The 12,720-nt window shown below is 41.1% G+C and overlaps 1 protein-coding gene across 4 annotated transcripts in view; it reads right to left on the reverse strand.

The window, feature by feature from the left end:
• The window catches only part of LOC131892102 (uncharacterized), a 19,716-nt gene extending 16,706 nt beyond the window's left edge, over positions 1-3,010 (reverse strand). Inside the window, exons 1-3 of one of the 4 annotated variants that reach the window (XM_059241847.1) lie at positions 2,804-3,010; positions 2,237-2,336; positions 1,651-1,772 (exon numbers count right to left, since the gene is read on the reverse strand). The gene's annotated coding sequence lies outside the window, so the exon portion shown is untranslated. Of the gene's footprint in view, positions 1-1,650; positions 1,773-2,236; positions 2,340-2,803 lie in introns of all 4 variants that reach the window. The other 3 variants (XM_059241846.1, XM_059241850.1, XM_059241848.1) reach the window with 3 other exon arrangements.
• Positions 3,011-12,720: the final 9,710 nt, after the last annotated feature.

A 12,720-nucleotide genomic window follows, 5' to 3' on the forward strand; every position in this document is an offset into this window, starting at 1 on the left:
ATAGCCCTTCGATGGACTAGAGCTATCAAGTCTTTGACTAGGCTCTCTAACCTTAAAAAATCCTGTTTTTGGACAAAACTAATTTTAGGTGGAGGATAAGAGAACCTTTGAGGAGAGGGTAAAAGGTGAGGAGAAGAGGGAGAAGGAACTCTGGCCGCCACCTGAGCATACGATCTAAAAGATGCGTGGGGCTCATGGCGACCAGAGGGAGGCTTAGGGCTGCAAAGTTTGGGAAGAGTTTCACAGAGTATTCACAGTTCACAAGTTTAGCTCGGTCATTTTTCGATTTAATTTACTGCAAAATGCAACTTTCAAAGTGTAATAACTAAGCATCTGCTACATAGATATGAGTGAAATTTATGTCAGTGTCTAATTAGGCATACTGATAGTATTGTCTGACTAGGTTGTGGACAGCAATGCTTTACGAAGTTTTTTAAGTGGTTTATTATTCCAATATAACCTTCTTTCAAAGATGCTTATTGAACAAAAGTTGTGCCTGTTGTTGCTTTAGCAAGGAAAATGGCAAGTAAAAGGGTTTGCATTAGAGCACACAACTAATCAGAAATTATTACCATTGTGAGCCCATTTTTTGAGTATGACTAGGTTTCATTGGAACGATCTAATATGAGTATTCTGCAATATTACTCTTCATTGCTCAGACCCATTTGGGTAAGAAATCTCTTGGAAGTCGAAATATATTCTATTAGTTCTTGCACGCCTTTTGACCTTAGATCGTTGAAGCAAACCCCTTTACAAGGAAGTCTACTCATGGGACTTGCTTGTGATTACTTACTAATACACATATCTTTAAATGCGTTTCAAAAGAGTTCAAAGCCAATGGTTTTTGCTGGCAAAACCATTCCAAGCCTACATGAAGTCTACATACCAGTACAGGTATGTACGTGTTACTCCATTTCTTGTTTGGCAGAACCCAAGGACGACGTCATCACTGGGCAAAGACAGTGGGGTGGGGGAACGCATATTTTATTCAGATAAACCCAATGCATTATCCTTCACACAAATTAGGCTTTAGTTGGCTCCGTAAGCTTTCGCCAAGTTTGACCTCAATCGAGCGTCTGTGTCAAAAGCAATGAGGTCCTGAAACTCAGTACGACGTGGGCAGAAAATGACTTGCTTAGCATTACCTTGGTAAAATCTTACCAACGTGGGGTTAGCCATAGATTTCTAGAGTCTGAATGTCGGACGACCGACCACTCGGCTGGTAAAACAGTACAATGGATGGTCTCCTGGGAATTGATTACAAACCGGTTTATTGTACTGTTGAGCCAAACGAGTGGTTGGTCGTCCGACATCCAGCGTCTATAAATCTATGTGTTAGCTCATTCAATTTGCGCCCTCCCTGGTCCGAGTTTTTAATGCTCATAACTTTTGACACGGACGTTCGATTGAGGTCAAAATTTGCGGACGTTTTCTGAGGCTACAGCTGAGTCCTGTCGTGTAAAGAGAAAAGCATTTGACTGGATGGAGTTTTCCCCTGCCACCATCGCTCTCCAGTGGTAAAGTCGTCCTTGGGGAGAACCAAAAAAACAAGAAAACAAAATATATGATCAGAATAGGACCCAACCCTTGAATCATTAACAACAATCAACTCGCGACTTTTGGTACATTAATTAGTGACAATACACTTACGCCTTTGGGAACCAAACATTGGGATATTAGTTGTTTGAGGTGAAATAGCATTAGGGTTGACCATTTGTCCGCGGATAGAAAACACTAAAGAGACCATGAGGCATGCTATAATCATGTTGGTTCTGAAACGAAAGTAACGTGGAAACTGATATGGATCAAGTCAAGCAGTTTCACGCCTCAACGCTTTTCGATATGCCATAAATGCGAGAATGATATAAGTAATCATATTTAGATGACTTTCAAAACCCGATAGAGGTGCTCGAATCTATCAGAGATCTGTGAATAAACATTGAAAACCAGGGAAAAATTGACGAATATATCCAGATGAAAGTGTGTAAAGCATTTCAAACATGAGGGTGGATACACAGAATTTTGAGGTCCAAGGAATCATTTACAATGATGACTCTTTACAAATCAATAGTTCAGCCGCACCTGGATTATGCTACTTCTTCATCTGGGTTCCGATGACAACAGCAGAGCTAAAGTGTGCAACAAAGCTTTACAAGAAACATTGCTGGTTTAGGCACTCCAGTCCCTTGAATTATATAGCATTCAACGAAGGTACGAGTGATATCTTATTCTTTACCTGTTCAAGTGTCTCCATGGTCTTTGCCCCAATCCAGGCGTTGAACACTCTCAGAGTGACGGAAGAGGCATTAAATATGCCATTCGACATAAGGCGAGTTCTTCTATGGACAATAAACTTTTAAAGAACCTAAAGGCGTCGTTCGTGTACAACCTCTCACTCATATCTTTCTGACAATTCTACGTTTTGCAGCAGATGAACCCTTGCCTAGCTTTTAGCGAGACCTAGACCGTTTCCTAAAAACGAAACTTGATTGGCCCTACGTTCAGGGCTGCCCCATAGCGGCAGGTACTTATCCGTCTGTCCATCATTTTTTTATAAAACAACTTGATTTGGCTAGAAACCCGTAAAAAAAGTTTTATTCCAATGATGACAAGCAGAAAGGAATGGAAGCAAAAGGCAATTTTGTTTACGGGAAGTGCGTAAGGTATATGGTAAAAAGTGAAGTGCTCTCGTTTGATCGTCAACCTAACTGGATTTTATTTTTGATTTGAGCTCTGATAACCATTCGAAAGGGCGAAACGTCATGCTATTTCGTCATTCTATTTTTGTTCTTGATTTACTTACCCAGATAATTTTTCAAGGTTCAATTTAATTGAAGCCTTTCACGACAATTTTCTTTTGAGAAAAAATTCCTCCCAAGTAAAGGCGGAATTTTTTTGAATTGCTTGAAAGTTGGTTTGGGAACTAGAAGATATTGAGAGCCTTAACTAAGATGGAATGTGAGTGGACAATGATGAATGGTTGGCTGTTGAATGCAGACTGAATGGCTTCAAGCAATTGCATAGTTAGGATGCAATAGACATTAGTCTACACGTGTTGTCAATTGTGTTCTCAATTAAAACAAGCAGGTTTGCCAGGTTAGCGTAAGATGAGTGGCCAGAAAAGAACTCATGGGCTCAAGTCATTGCTTAAGTAAGGCTGCCAAATAGCAAGCCACATAGAGAGATGGATAGATTTTTGAAGGAGGTACCTTTCCCTTATTTTGATTACATCATGAGTTAAAACATTCATTTCCTCATCCCCGCCCTAGCAAGGTGTGCCAAAAGCCACCATTTTCTGCCAGGTGGTCACAAACGACTTTTCATGACTCCCAATCCAAGTTATATCCTCATTGGCAAAAATCCACTTTGAAGAAATTTTTGCCACATTCCGCCACCATTTTTGCCACTTGGTAAAAATAGTTTTTAACGATTTCTTACCCTTGAGTGGCGTACCTCACAATTCATAAACAGACATGTGGTTTCAAATTCCTTCAATCCCATTTCCTTTGTTTGCAATCCGCACTTGTTGAAGGTGATCCAAGCGTTGTGCAAAACATGTGGGCGTACTAAGCAAATTGCGTCTTGGTTCGACCTTATTGATATTTCCTTGGTGATCACTAACTTTTTTTAAAAGATTGAGTCTCGTCTACGGAGTACCTCATTTACTTCCTTGCACTGAGCTGTACTTAAGCTGTCCTCCAGTCCTAACATAACTGCCTGCTTGAATATGGACACCTACTGTGTGGACATCAACCTGGATTCTGGAAGATCTGAAGGTGCTCTCAAAACGTACGTTAATTCTGAAGTGATGTTAATTAAATGATGTTATCACTTCAAGATACTAAGTTTGAATGTCTTTATTTTCATTTCACGACACCACAACAAGTACATGTCATTTTATCGCGAGTATAAATCACCACCTCCCGAGCACTCCGCTACAAGCCTCTACGGTCACTACAATCGACCCTAAATCCTGGGTCGGGACAAAGCTCATAAATGCTTTTGAAAACGTGCAATATGAGATACCTTTCGTACCATATCTGAATACTGTACAATCCCAACATTTCTAATCCCACCCAATACGAGAGCTCATTCATATCTTCAATGTTCCTAGTAAAACATCTTTGGACCTGCTCGAGCTTTTGCAAACCTGCTGAACTAATTGGAGCCCAAATGGGAGAGGCATATTCAAGATGCGGCTGAACAATCGACTTGTACAAAGTTAGCATCGTGACACTATCTCTGGACTTAAACGTGCGATATATCCAACCACATGTTTGAAAAGCTTTACCAACTTTCAGCTGAATATGCTCATCGAACTTTCCATTATTTTGGAGGACTACACCTAAATCCCTCAAGGATGAGATCTACTGAATGCCCTTACCTTCGTCATCTAATAGTGGAGTGTCTATTGGCGTTGACCCAAAAGTCATTCAACGGAATTTCATCCCATTCAGTACCATATTATTCTTATTCATTTTTAACTTATGATGGACGAATCATTGATGCATTTCATCCACCGCCCTTTGGGACCTATTTTTAAATTCCATGGTGGTCGAGGTGGTCTCTGTGATGATTACAGTGTCATAAATAATCAGACACCGTGGGTAGTGTTCACGTAAGTCATAAAAGTAAAGAAGGAATTGCAAGGGTCCAAATTGTTCCCCTGTGGCACTTTCTTTACCATTTTTTTTTTTGCGTGCTGGTGAATCCTTACACTTCTACGACTTGTTCTCTTTCCTTCACGTATGAGGTCGCCCAGATGACGTTCAACTTGTTCCGTTAATTGGCCAGGTTTGATTATCTCGAAGATTTTAGAAGGAACTGGTAGATGGCAAACTGGCCTGTACAAGTCCGGGCAATACCTTGGTCCCCTCCATTTTAAAACAGAAATTACCCTCCTGAATAGCCAGCATTTACAAGTGGCTCCTGGCCATATAACGGCCCTTGCCTTGAAAGCAATTTCTTTTCCAGACATTATATGACCTGGATCACTCATCATTTATTTCACTTAAGATTTTGCGAGATTGTGCCAAAAAACAACGAATGTATTTGAGTCAATAAGTACGAATCGGTCCAATTAGCCATTTCAAATTTCAAAGATCTTAAAAGTACTGTATGTACTATCATGTATTTCGCATACTTATGTTTGTTTTTGGTTAGGCATCAAGATATTAACAAAGCATGGGTAATCAACTTCTTTTTATCTACAATATAAATGCAAAGCACCTAGTATCTATATATGTTTTCAAGTTTTGAGTACATACATGAATTCACAACAGATTCCATGTCCTGTAAAGTAAAAACTTGTAAGAAATTGTAGAATGCTGCCTCTCATTTTTAAAATAACTATATTAGAAATATTTTGCAACGAAAAATACATGGATCCAAATTGAAAAATCCAATTATGTGCATCCACACATTTTTGCTCTTTAGATTGTGCATACTCAATCCCTACTGATACTTTCACTAATAACACTGAAGACTCTATTGAGATTTTTAGAGAAAATTTGTTAGAACATTTTAGAAAATGGTCATGACTGATGAATCAAAAATGTTTGGATTAGTAAGCTTAACCATATTCAAACTTCTTACTGGGGAAGCAAGGCCCTCATCTCGATGGTATCGTCTTTTAGGTCTGTGAGTGAAAGCATGTATGTGTATGATTTTGAGCATTCTTTCAAATATGAGGCAGTACCCATGTCCTGCAGTATCTAAAAAAAGGGGTTAATTTGTTTAATATTTCATAAGTTTGATCGCATTTTTTCTTTTTTCTTTTCAATACTTCACAACAGTTTTTTGCCTCCCACGGCGCAACCAAAGAAAGATATCGGAAGGTCAGCTGATGCGTAATACTTCCCATTGGGTGTACCGCGCACCATCTACAGTGATACACTTCTCGCAAGTCTATTTTTTTATTAGAGCATCCATTCTTCTGCGTGAACTTGGGCAAGTAGTCGAGTGGAAAGCTCGAACCAAGTTCTAACCTCATCTAGCGAGGTTTTGTAGAGTTATTCGTTACCCCCTGATCACATGCATTCCCGCTGCAGCTTCAAGCGATGGATCAGCAGCAAGTGCATCCGCAATAAGATGGTTTTTGCCGGCCTACCACGTAATCGAGAACGGAAACTGATCGAGGTTTTCTCGAAGTCGTTGTAGACGAGTGTTATTTAGGGATGCCAGCGGTTGTTCAAATAGTCCAAGTAATGGCCGAAACGCGCATTTTTGGACTGCAAACCAAATTGCGCTCAATTCGAGCTCGATTGTAGCATAATTCTTTTGAGCTACAGTTAATGAGCACGATCCACAATGAACGAGGCGAATCTTTCTCTTGCCGTCAACAGAACGCTCGCGTTGAATCAGTGCAAATCCAAGACCGTGCAGCCGTGACGCATCCGTCAACAACTGGGTTGTAGCGACGGGTCAAAGGGTTGTACGATGGCTGGAGATGTCAATAATGTTTTTGCCTTGCAGAATTCAGCTTTGTGTTCCGGGAGCCAGAGCCATGCTGAGGACTTCTTCAGAAGTTCCCTCATTTTGACTGTGGAATGTTGAAGGTCAGGTACGAATGCTCCTAGTTGGTTGGCCAGATCGAGGAAGGATCGCAAATCGGACACTGCCTTGGGAGTGGGGAACGAGCCCCAGGCGGACAACTTGTTATGGTCAGGTCTCATTCCAAAGGAAGATACGATAAATCCATCGAACTTGACGAATTGTCCAATTTCGAATTTGCTAATCGAAAATTTGATGCCGTGGTTGCGGCATGATTGAATGATAATAGCCAACCAATCAAGGAGTTCTGGTAAAGTAACAGCCTGTACAAAAATGTCATTGACTATTTTTAAGATCCATTTTTTTCTTTTTAGTTCTTCAAATGCCAAGTCCGTGCGGAAACTGAAAACGTCACCACTACCTTTCCAACCCACAGGAGCCACAAGTGGTCAATATTTTCCGTCTGGCAAAAGAAATGCGCAAAGAAATGACGATTTCTCGTCCAGCGTGATTTGAAAATACCCGTGGACGGCATCGAGTTTGGCAAACCAATGGCTTTGCGGCAAAATTTGGTGCATTAAACCAGGTACGGACGAGAACTGGTGTACAGGCCGTTTAGTGGCTTGATTGAGCTTTCTATAATCAATGATAAGCCTAACTTTGCCATTCGGTTTAGGAACAAGTGGGCTGGGGCACACCACTCCGAAGGTTCAGGACAGCGGATCATCATCCCAGCCTGGATGAGTTCCTGATAAAGGTTGGGGGCGGGAGCTTCATGATGTATAGGGACGCTACGTGCGGTTGTCACATGATAAGGTTTAAAAGTTTTATTTTCATCCAGCTCAATTGTCATGGGACCTCCGATCATTGACCCGGCAGCATCACCCAACAAGGTTACCATGACGTCCGCTGAATTGAAAAGGAATTGGCGGATTTTCTCGTTGTTGTTATGAGTAGTACCTTCGATTCTTGAAATGGCCTTCTCAATATCGATGACCCGGTCAGCAGACAGGGGGGCCTTTTCAACGTTGTTGGCTTCCACAGTGTTGATAATGATGGGCCGGGTGTTGAAGTGATGTACTGCAGGAAAGTCAGGCGGAAGGATGCCAAGTGTAACGAGATCGTTCTTGCCAATAAGGTCATCGACAATGTCTGGGGAAACAGTTGCAGATAATCTTGCTATTGGGCCGTCCTTCACCTGGCAGTTGAACTCAAATTTACCTAAATTCTGGAGGGATGTGCCATTAACCGCCCTCAATTGCGTATTAGAAGCCGTCAATTTAGCGCCTCTGGGACATTCCGTGGGAGGAATGACAGTTCTGGCGGCAACCGAGTCAGGTAATGCTTTAAAAGTGAAAGGATGTCTGGCTTGGTCTGTACCGATGATCTTGATAAAATCCATTCCCATAGACCGTGCCCAAATAGTGTTAATTCAAACAATAGATGGAGAACGACTACTTTCGCCTTTGTAGTGAACTCCGGGTGATCCTTGACGGCCTCTCTCCTTGGGGCGTCCACAATTGCTTGGGGTACCAGATTGGCTGCGGTTACGGCAAAGGTTTTTGATATGGCCCACCTTGCCGCATGCAAAGCATGGACGATCGCGGAATGGGCATGCGTCGCGGTTGTGAGGATAGCTGCACCCGCTACAGTTTGCTGCCACGGTCGAGAGGATTGCTTCCGCAGAGTGGGTTGGTCCACACACAGGTAAATTTGTGTCTCTTAGGATACCCTCGAAATCCGCAGCTTGCTCAATTAAATCGTTCAGATCTGTGTTTTTCAATTCCCATAGTTTTGCGAAAAGGGCTTTCTCTTCACGAGTACCGGCCATTACTAGGAAAATGAGGAGTTGATCAACCGTCATTGAGGACAATTCGGCCTCCCTCGCCTTCCTGCGGACATCGACGACGAAATCCTTGAATGTTTGTTCCGTACAAGGATGAGATTGAAAGTCTCCCTTTTCCAGTTTAGACCTATCTAAAGATCTCCGGTTATAGGGTTTTTAGAGCCAACACTATGTCTCAAAGAATGAAGAACAACAACTCTTGATAAACTGTTTCACCATTAGTTGTATTTCTCGAGTAAGTACAATATTCATATATTATGTGACATAAGACATTACCTTTGCTCAACCGTTTACTCGTTTACCTTTTCTCTGACCAAGTATGAGGATGATGTTGAGATAGAGAGAGGATAGAGTGCCTTAATCTTATGATTGTTTATGGTACAACGGATTGTGACGGTGACCGGAGCCTACGCCCAATGCAAGTCAATCCGAACAACTAGATCCAAATTGATAGATTGGATATGGAAGCCTCCAATGCAATATAGTCCGTATTGAACCAAGTGAGGTTACCAATGCCAGTCTCAATGCCAATCTGAATCACGACAATAGAATAATAATCAGGTAATACTCAGAAAGAATTAGCTATGAAATCTCGCGATGCTAGATCAAGATATCAAAGCCAGTTCTCAAGGCAAACTGAGTTACGACCAATGGACAATACATCAAATGACTCAGACAGAATAAGCTAAGAAATCTCGCGATGCTCGATCAAGATGTCAAAAGCCAGTTCCCAATGCAACTGAGTTACGTTAACAGTAGAGCATACAATACGATGTTTTACGAATGAAGAAGAGGAAACCATAATCATAGAAATCCTCCACCCAAGAGCAGATTCGATCTAAGTACTTTGTAAGGCTACTGGAATCTTGGCCATTCCTGTCAGAAACTAACTTTGTATCGTCAGCATAAGACGAGAGACTTGCAGTAATACTAAGCTTTTGAAGCGGGCAACGAATATTATGAAAAGGAGGGGTCCTAAGATAGAGCCCTGGGGAACACCTGACTTGACATCATGTACGTCACTAGACCTTTGGCTTCCTATCCTGAATGAAGGTTTTTATCCAATTGAGAACCTTGCCTTGGATCCCAATGACATGAAGTCTATTCAACAAAAGGCCATGATCTACTTTAACAAAGGCCTTGGCAAAATCAAGATAGACGACATCAACTGACTCGTGCCTTTCCAGTCCCTCAATGACCTGCTCTATATGTTCAATCAGTTGGGTAACCGTGCTAAAATGTGCTCGGAACCCGTGCTGGCAAGGAGGAAGGACTTCATTCACTTTCATTAATCTTACCCTAAACTATGTCCAACTTTTTTGGGAGATTACCCACAATTACGGGATTTGAAGAAATCTTCAGCCTTTTTGCTAGTTTTCAACTCTTTTTGAACAAAGTCTTCCTATCAATCAGTAATCAGATCTTAAAGAGTGCAGACGTGCGAAATCAAGCTCTCCATTTAAAACTGAGACATCCAGAGCCAAGACTCGNCTTGGACCTCTCTTATTTCTGATCTATTTTAACGGCATGCCTCAGCATAGCAATTTGAAATGCATTATGTTTGCTGATGATACGACGCTTCAATGTTTTGAAAGCCAACCTGATAAACTAGAGGAGAAAACAAATGCTCAACTGGAACGTATTTTCAAATGGTTAGAAATAAAATAAATTAACTTTAAACATAGATAATTTTAAATTCATGATTATCAGGCACAAAAATTGTAATTTCAACTTCAAAATCAATGTAAATGGATGTAGGTTAGAGGAGGTGGGTTCCACCACTTCCGATGAAAAATCCATACGATTTCTGGGAATGCAACTCGATAGCAAACTCAACTGGCACTGTCACATTGAGAGTGTAGCAAACAAAATTCGAAAAAATCTTTTCAGTCTGAACAGAATTCGCAAGTCAGTGCCCAAAAATGTAAAGAAACAACTTTATAATGGGCTTATCCGAAGTGTCTGGGAATACGGTATTGAATTTTATGGCCAAAGTACGAAACTGAAGATCTTGTCCATACTCCACAAAAGAGCTATAGGCTGGATAAATAATGCGAGGTGGTTTTCTCACACTGAATCTTTGTTTCATGAGTCCAAGCTCTTAAAATTGCAAGATTTGCGCACGCTTAAAATCGTTCAAGTGATGAGGCAGTCGTGCTTGCAAGAACTTCCACCATGCATAAAAATTTTAAAATGGAAAAATAATCCTCGGCTTGGCGGTTGGAGAACAATTAATCCAGTTGCCAAGTCGGGACTTTCACAAAGACTACCGAACTTTGCTTTTCCCAACGAGTGGAATAATTTCAACCCTCCAAGCATCGATCTAACCAAAATTAAATTCACCCAAACAACTAGAGATTATCTCTTACAGAGGTACTCTATTGCTCCGTGCAAACTCAGAAATTGCTATGTATGCCAACAAAAATCCTAAGAAATAATTTTTATTTTTCATTACGATTATCAGCCGCTCAATCTCATCAAAACACTCCATGCACCAAATACAATTCTAAACTTATTAATTTTCCTCCCATTCCTGAAGTCGTTTCACATTTTCTAGTAAGAAATAACAAATTAACACTGAAAATATTTGCTTTGCTCTGTTTTTCATGTTCTTCTTTTTGTATCTTTTTCTTAGTCCCTTCTTTTCTTATAACTTCGAACCGATATGATTTCCTACAAGCCTTTCAATTTCATTTTGTATTTCTTCCAACTCACGTTATCGTGTTGCAGCTTGGCCTCTGTAACATTTATTGACTATGTATGTCATGTCTTAGTTAATTTGCCCAGGTCCTGGTAAAAACAAGCTTTTGCTTACCCAGAACCTGAGGAATTACATGCTCAGGAAATTTTTGATGTATCAAGATGCTAACTCAAAGATAAAGTGCCGACATTATTTAATCATGATCAAAGTGTTCCTGAAATAAATCTATCAATCTATCTATTTATATTTTGGAATTTTAGTCTGTGCCCCACCTTTCGCAACCCATTCAGGTATTGCTAGAGTGGAGCAAACACCCTCAAAAACTGAAACTAGTTCGTCAATGGCTGCATCTATGGACGATTCTTGTTCAGAATTGAAATCAGGTCAAGTTCCTCTAACCTTTTATTAATCAATGGCCACTGTTCATCTTTGCACTTGAACTTAGCAAGACCGACCTTTTTGGCCGGTTTTACTTTAGAGCACGCCGGCTTCTAAGCAATGATCGACCCTGTATCGAGAGCATGATGATCTGTCAGATTACTAGGTGTCACATGGACATACTGGATCAGATCAGAGTCATTGGACAAAATCAAGTCTAGGACGTTATTCACTCTGGTGGCTACATCATCATGCTGGGAAAAATTCGCAAGATCGCAAATTCTTCCAGCTTTTCGAACAACTGAGATGTCGATTTGGAAATGGGAATGTACCCATTGGGACTAACCTCCCACCCTACAATGCTGACCGGCAAATTAAAGTCCCCTACAAAGAAAACTTTCGAGCAGACTGCGTGATCCAGCTAATTTCAAGTGAATTGGAGATCTGAAATAATAGAGCTTACTAAAGAAGAAGGGGGTCTATACATTGTAACAATAGACAGATCAAGCCCTGGGATAAGACAAACTAAGACCTATACTTCTCCATTTGGCATTTGTACATGACTAAAGTGCAAGTCATTCCTAACGTATAGGCATACATCCCCATGTGGGAATATGACCGCCAAATACACCTTGATTGGTTCAGTGAATTGATTGGTTAAGAGAGCTTTATCAAGTACTCCAATCCTGGCTCCATTTGACCCGACAAGTGAAACCATGATCCAAACAGATGCTAGTCGGACAAAGGGCCTTGGGTATGCATTACTCCAATATCATGGATCAAGAGTTCGTCTCATCCAGTGCGGAAGCCGATTTCTATCCAGGGCCGAAGAACATTACGCAATGGTGGAATTAGAGGCTCTTGCCATAGCTTGGGCTGTGAAGAAATGCAGAGTGTTCCTGCAGGGTCTTCCAAAGTTTCGAATCATAACCGATCACCGACCATTGGTGACCATTTTAAACTCTTATACGTGCGCTCAGGTGGAGAATCCTCGTTTGTTACGTTTCAAACAGGCCCTTTCTGGATACCAATTTCAAGTTGAATGGGTCAAAACGACTGCTCACGCAATTCCAGACGCTCTAAGTCGAGCTCCCGTTGCTCAGGCAACTGCTGAGGACATGACAGAATTCACTGAAGGAATCGACTTAGAAATAGCACTAATTGCAAAGCTTGCCATTTGTTCGATGGACGAGAATGACCAACATTGCAATGAGGAACAGTCGTCCAGTGAAGTTGTGGACATCTTCATGGACAAAATTCGAAATGCATCTAGTGATGACGAAGAGATTAAGTGCTTGAAGTC

The sequence above is a fragment of the Tigriopus californicus genome, chromosome 12 (assembly GCF_007210705.1).
Source record: "Tigriopus californicus strain San Diego chromosome 12, Tcal_SD_v2.1, whole genome shotgun sequence".
NCBI classification, from domain to species: domain Eukaryota; kingdom Metazoa; phylum Arthropoda; class Copepoda; order Harpacticoida; family Harpacticidae; genus Tigriopus; species Tigriopus californicus.